A 7,251-nucleotide genomic window follows, 5' to 3' on the forward strand; every position below is an offset into this window, starting at 1 on the left:
TAATCTGGCTCCCCCCCCCTCTGTTCTTCCCAGAGTTTGCAATAACTTTCTCTGATCATGGTAATTAATGTGGATTGCAAAAAAAGAAAAAAAGAAATCCAAGTCATGGAATACATTCAAACATAAGCATTGTAGGTCAGGCAGCATCTTTTCTTCACTGTTTTTTTCCCTTTGTATAATTTGTATTAAAAATACGAATGCCGTATCTAATACAATTACGTCATAACAACTTTGCAAGTATGTTTGCCCATCTTCTCATCTGGTGATACAGATGGGAATAGTATGAGATGGAAGATGAAAGGGCGGGGAAAGTAGCAAACGTGAGCCTTCAAAAAATAACATGAAATGAGGGCAGACAAACAGTACAAGTAAAAAACACTGATTGTCCATATTTAATGCAATAAATAGCTATTTCTGACATTTTGTTTGTTTTTGTTAAGTACTGTCAAGTCGGAATCAACTTATAGCAATTTTAATAGGGCTTTCAAGACAAGTGAGATATATAAGGAGTGGTTTTACCAGTCCCACATCTCCAGGGAAATTTCATGGGTGAGTGCGGATTCAAACTCAAGACTCCAGTAGCCATAAGGACTGCTAAAAATGCAAAACATAGCACAACACAACAATTTCATATCCTATACTTAGAGGGTTAATGACACTTTGCACTTACAGATGACAGTTACAAGGACTGTCAAAGCCTATCACTCATACCATGTTTATACCATGGAATAAGGGAGGTGGATGTCCGTTTCACCAGGGTTTCTGTTAATTCAGTCAAATTTTATTGAAACTCAATATTCTCTTCTTGGTGATACAAAACTTACTAGGAGGGAAAGTTGTACACTGTGCAATTTTTATTTATTTTAACTTGCTGGGTAGCAAAGGTCTACAGCCATTAATGTTACATTACATGGAGTATTCTGGCAGCTCTAGAAATGAACAGAAATATATAAATTCTACATATCAACAATTTGGCAAGAAATGCTGAGAATACATAGCAGCACCAGAGGATAAAAAGCAATGTGTTTATTCATGTTAGCATGGCAATATTTTTTGAACATAGAATGGTCAATTTATCTGTATCTGAATCCTGTACCTGAACATTGTTCTCCTTCCTCTGCACTATGATGATTCCAAGCAAGCATTAAAAAACCTCTAACACAATAAAGGGGAACCTGTGACCTTCCCAATATTCTTGGATGCCATCATTCCACACTATTGGCTATGCTGATGTGAACTGAGGGCACACAACAGCTGGAGAAAAATTTATTCCTCACTGGAGCTCAACAAACCTTGATTTTGGGTGGTATGTATGTATGTATGTATGTATGTATGTATGTATGTATGTATGTATGTATGTATGTATGTATGTATGTATGTATGTATGAATGAATGAATGAATGAATGAATGAATAAATAAATAAATAAATAAATAAATAAATAAATAAATACTGTAAATAATAGGGAAATATGAATATTCTATTCAGCTGGAGCAAAGGTTTTCAAAAATGTCTGAGACATTAGGATCTGCTAAATCAGCTAGGCTTTATGTAATGGCTTCAGCATTGAGACGTATGTCCCAGCCATATGAAAATATACTGTTCTAAGTTACAAGGTATCTTTAAAAATCCAGAGTTTGTAAACTATAATGCGAAAAGCCAAAATATGTCATTGAAACAACTCTTCAAAGCTTTCTCTGACTGTTGACTTTATATCTCTCGTAAATTTATTTTGTCTGAAATCTATTGTTATTTCTAGGAAAACAAACAACCTCTTTTGAGTGAACCTATTTATCCTATTCCATCAGAGATTTCACCATCTCAGCAACACAACCATTCAGAAAGAATTAAGAAAAGGCTGTGTGGTCTTTAATATTACACAAATGTAGGAGTCAGTGATAACTTTTACTGGATCTCTCAAAAAATAAACGAACTGCAAGCTTTCAGACTTCAGGTGATTTCAGACTCAGGTTGCAAATGTCATCTTGGGGATGTCGTCCAAAGCACTGTCCCTTGCAACATGGTTGAAATATTACACCTCACTCTTCAGACCAAAAGGTTTGCCAATTTCTGTGATTGTCCCTCCCATGCACCCACACGGCTTGCTTTCAAAACACATCTGTTTCTTTCTGGCTGTGGCCTGGCGGAAAAAAACAACACAGAGACACAGCAGCCTCCAGCAAAAGGTTTCACTTATAATTTGGTTTATTCATCAGGTAGAGGAAGCTGATGAAAACCCAACAACAGGTAAGAGTGACTGGATGAAAACAGCAGCCATTTCAGAACCTTGGAGAGTACTGCCCAAGAAATTCCTGCCTTTGAATTAGAACCACGACTAACAATCTCATCTCTAAGAAAATAAAATTTCCCAATTACTGACCAGCAAGAATTTTAGACACTAGCTAGAAGCAATTTACTGGGAACTCTACTCTACCTCAGCCTTCAAGAGTCTTTCCTGAAGGCCTAGCAGTCTTTTCTTTCAGTCACTGATTTTTCTGGGACTGGAGAGCTGGTGCTGGAATGGTCCTGCAGCCATCTTGCTTGTTGAAAGAGTCCCAGGGTTCAGTCTTCAGAATCAGAAGTCAATAAAATTTCTTGGATTTAACTCATAGAGTGAGGGACCCAAGATGAAGGCCCTTACCTGAGAGGATGGGGGGGCTATGTCTCAATGCTTCTCGGGCTTGTTGTCAGTGGAGAACAAAGTCAACGCTGTTTCATGAGAACTTATCTCCATACCATCATCAAAAAGTGATCAAAGATGTGTGGGTGAGACAGTGATATCACAAAACATGCTCTTATTGTGAGTGCAGATTTCTGGATGAGGGCATACAACACGAATATCTTGTAATCACTGCTATCTTGCTGTTAATGCTTGTGTTTTTGTTTCTTTGTTTCTGTGCCTTATAGTAGCTGTCATAGAGTTTTGTTGATTTCTTTTTCTGCATATTTGAGCTTTGGCAGTGTCAAGGAGTAGGAAAAACAATTTCTACATGTCAGTTAAATAAATCATTTGGGTTAGCATTGAAGATTTAGTATCAGGTGGTGATAAGGTGGTATATCAAGCTATTTTATTTTCCACAAAAATGGTATTTGAGACTTGTGGGGCAAGCTGGAGTGAGCTGCATAAACAGCATAAACATGGAGAGTATTGAAAAGCAACTGGGCGGGGTTTGCTACTAGAAGAACTTCTGAAATCAGAAAACATTACACACTTTATCTCATGAAAAGTTCAGAGATGGCCTAAAACAGATTTTCTATTTCCACAGCAAACAGTCTATAAATGGATATATCTTAGGATACACCCTTCTAGAATAGGTAGCAGTGGCAGAAGTGAGGGGCCTCTTAATTATCGCACCCTGTTTATCACAGTGCAGAATTATTTCCACGTGGCTTTTTAAAAAAAAGAACTCTCTTATCCCACACAGAAAATCACTCCATATTCAAACATCTTAGACAATTTTGTTCCAATGTTAGTATATGTACTGCCAAAGAAAGCACAGCTGGAAAGCCTGCTCAGACAGTATTTAAAGGTCCAAACAGCTGATACTTGCTTGTTATAGTGAACTAGATAAATTAGAACATTTGCTTCTTATCTTGTGCTTCTTACTACCCTGACGTTACTTTCTCTTTTCACTCATTATGCTTTCCAAGCCATGACCTGGAACTTTTACTTTCAAAACAAAACACAAACATGACTTGATGTTTACCCCATTGCATTACGGGAGGCTGCTATGCAAATCAAGGCTCCTCCCATCTCCCCCCATGTCTTGGGTGCTGGCAACCCATGCTACACCACTGGGTAGGTCATCTGGTGATGATCGTGATTGTCTTTTTGACATCTGGCTTAGAATATATTTTATTTCAGAATATCTTTAAACACCTGATCAGTTTCTAAACACTCCGATTTTGTCTGCTCTTTTGTGGACTATTGTTGTTTAATCTGTTTTTATCATTCCATTGTTGGGTTGTTTTGACCTCAGGGAACAGATATGAAATGTTTACATAAGAGAGGTGCATAAACATATCTAATGATAAAAAGTAAAGGTCTCCACGGACCTGTTGAAGATAATCACATCAAAGACTTGGCCCATACATCACACTCTGTTCTGATACTTGCTGTGTCAACCTGATAAAAGTTGCACAGGGAAAAAAGGTTGTGTGAGTGGCTTCCAGGACCTTAGCCTTATGCTGCTGAAAAGGTGTTTCAGTATGCAACCCTACTATGTGCAAATTAAAGCAACATCTGTTGTAAAATTCTAATTAAATTATTGACCATCCATGGGCTGTGATCCAGAACAAATGGCTATTGTCACCGGTGCTGCTTTGTGAGCTCCTTATTGCAATTCTGAAATATGAGTACTGTTCTGGTATTAAAAATATAAAGAAACATGAGTATAAATAATTAAACACAAGTTAAAGTCATGCAGAGAATTCTACTTAAGTTCAAGAAAATGCAGGCAGAACCTTCCTTAAACATCACCAGTGCAAAAAGATCAGGAGCTGCATATGGGGAGCTGGTATGCACAGAGATGTAAGGGTAGGGTCCAAAATTCCCCTTACACATGTTTACATAACCTTTGGGTGCTCCATTCTTGAACACTGCTTTTTTATAATGAGCAAAATCCTGTTTATGCAGGTATAACATAAAGTTATGCCCACAAAAATAGAAATTATGTTTTGATTTCACAATCAATTGCCCGATTTCCATTGCCACCCTTGTGCAATACAGAGCTGCTTTATGGATAGCGCTTCTGCCTTCATGCTTCATGGGTGTAATTCAACATTATGCCCATGTAGCTGTGCATAAGGCCTTTGTCCGTTAAATGCTCAAGGGAAAAAAGATGTATATGTGGGACACTTAATCTCAACAATTATCAATTAGCCGCCTGGAGTGGTCATAACTGACCAGATAGGTGGGATATAAAATAAATAAATAAATAAATAAATAAATAAATAAAAATAAAAATAAAATTAATAATAAAAATAATAAAAATAAAAATAAAAATAAAAATAAAAATAAAGATAATAATAATAATAATAATAATAATAATAATAATAATAATAATAATAATAATAATAATAATAATAATAATAATAATAATAATAATAATAATAATAATAATAATAATAATAATAATAATAATAATAATAATAATAATAATAATAATAATAATAATAATAATATATTTCACAAATGTTTAGAGACATAGTTAGGTAGAAGCAACCAGGACTTTGAAACTGGTTTACAAAATATGTTGCAAACCCACCATCCTGAGCACATGTACTGCCTCCAGTTGCTGATTCTTGGGCAGAAGGAAACACAACACCACCAGCTTCAGCAGGAAAGCAACCTGGCCACTACACACTCAGATCTAGGTGTTCCTCCCCATTCTTCCATCTTCTCCCCATGTACACCAATCTCACATCTGCCAAGTTCCACCTCAGATCAGAGTTGTGACTAGAAACTTTGGTGCCCAGGGCTTCATGGCCTTATTAATGAAGCTTGAGTTGCATAAGATTGGCATATACTGGAAGAAGGCAGAGAAGTTGGAAGGAATGCCTTCATGTGAATTCACAGTGGCCATATCAGTTGCCCAATAAGCTCAACTGTTTGTGTTTCCCCCTTTTTTTTTTTTTGAAATTCCATTTATACCCCGCCTATCTGGTCATATTGACCACTCTAGGTGGCTTACAACACAAAACACAAAATACAAAACCAATATATAATTAAAAAGGAATTTGTACACAATTAGAAGTTCTATAAGATGGAACAGGGAAAACATAATAAAGAAAGCAAGGGAGAGGTCAGGGATTAACTGGGGGGGAAGGCCTGCCTAAACATCCATGTTTTCAGTTGTTTCTTACAAATTTGCCTAGAGGGGAGAAGCTAGAGTATGTACACATGCTCAAAATGGACAGGTCCATGCTCTTCCATCAGCAAATGCCAATTCCATTGCCCTTTTAAGAAAGAATTAAAGAGAAGCAGGTCCATTTCCCTTTAAAAGTATCTTCCAGTGACCCTTTCTACTGGATGTAACAAAGAAGGGGTGTTAACTATTGATTTTTTTAAAAAGGGAGGAGGGTGCAGATGACAGTTTTTAATTGGGGAAAAAGTTACAGAAAGAAGAGGGTATGAAATAATATATATCCTGTGGCAACATACATTGATGTTTGAACAGCGAGGTGCACTTTTTAGCAGCCCCCTCCCTCAGTGGGTGTGCATTATGCTATAGTCAAGGTGTGCAGAACCAGTTGTGTCTTGTGTTAGAGATATCCTAAGTAACTGTAATCCTCTAAACCCATACCTGTTGGTTTGGTTGCCTTAGCCATAATGGCATGTTGACTGCAAAGTCTGGCATAATCTTCATTAGGGTTTCCCAGTGTACAATATATAATCCTCTTGTTCCCACACTAGCCTTTGGTGAAACCTTTAACTGGTAGCTGATCTGTGAATTCTTGTTGCTGTTATTGGATTATCTATGAGCTGAAGGACACAAAGTCAAGCCATCACCTGAGAGAGAGGCTCATTGGCAGGTTAGCATTTACACCACGGGAGGCCCCTGGTACATGTGTAGAAAGATCTAGAGATAAGAATGAGATTTGTTGGCACCACTGATGTGAACTGAAAAGGAGCATTATAGGAGCATAATGGGACAGATGAGGATCAAAGAGATTCTCAGCTTCATTCCTCTCTTGACATGTATCTCAAAAGAGAGGAGGCGGGCAAGTGGAAGGGGCAAAAAGCTACACTATCACTGGAGATAGCATAGGCATTTCAATAGGAGTCAATAGTGGCACAAATAATCATCCCCACCTCCAAGCTTATACCCTGAGATATGGTATAGTTTAAAAAATAGTGGTAAATACTATAGTGAAATAACTGACCCTGTCTCTTCTTCAAAGTTAATTTTGTAAATAGTTACTTGTTCAGTGTTTTCCCCCCTCAAAGGTAGCATGGAACAGTTTTCCTTTTCAATAATAAAATAATTAAGTAAAGCACACAGAAAGTTAGCAGTTGCCCCCCTCCCTCCTTAGGAGTTAACCATTTCCCCAGGATATGTGAATACAAATTATAATAATAGATTTGAAGAGGAAGGGATCTCAAAAATCCACAGAATAAACTGGAAAGGCATTTCCCATTGGCTCTTGCATTTCAAGTATCTCTGGTGTGGAACCAGAGGTTCTCCACTGTGCTTCTTTGGCAGGGGCTGGACTTAATGATCCATAGGGTCCCTTTCAGCATTGCAGATGA

The sequence above is a fragment of the Pogona vitticeps genome, chromosome 1, assembly GCF_051106095.1.
Source record: "Pogona vitticeps strain Pit_001003342236 chromosome 1, PviZW2.1, whole genome shotgun sequence".
Lineage (NCBI taxonomy): Eukaryota > Metazoa > Chordata > Lepidosauria > Squamata > Agamidae > Pogona > Pogona vitticeps.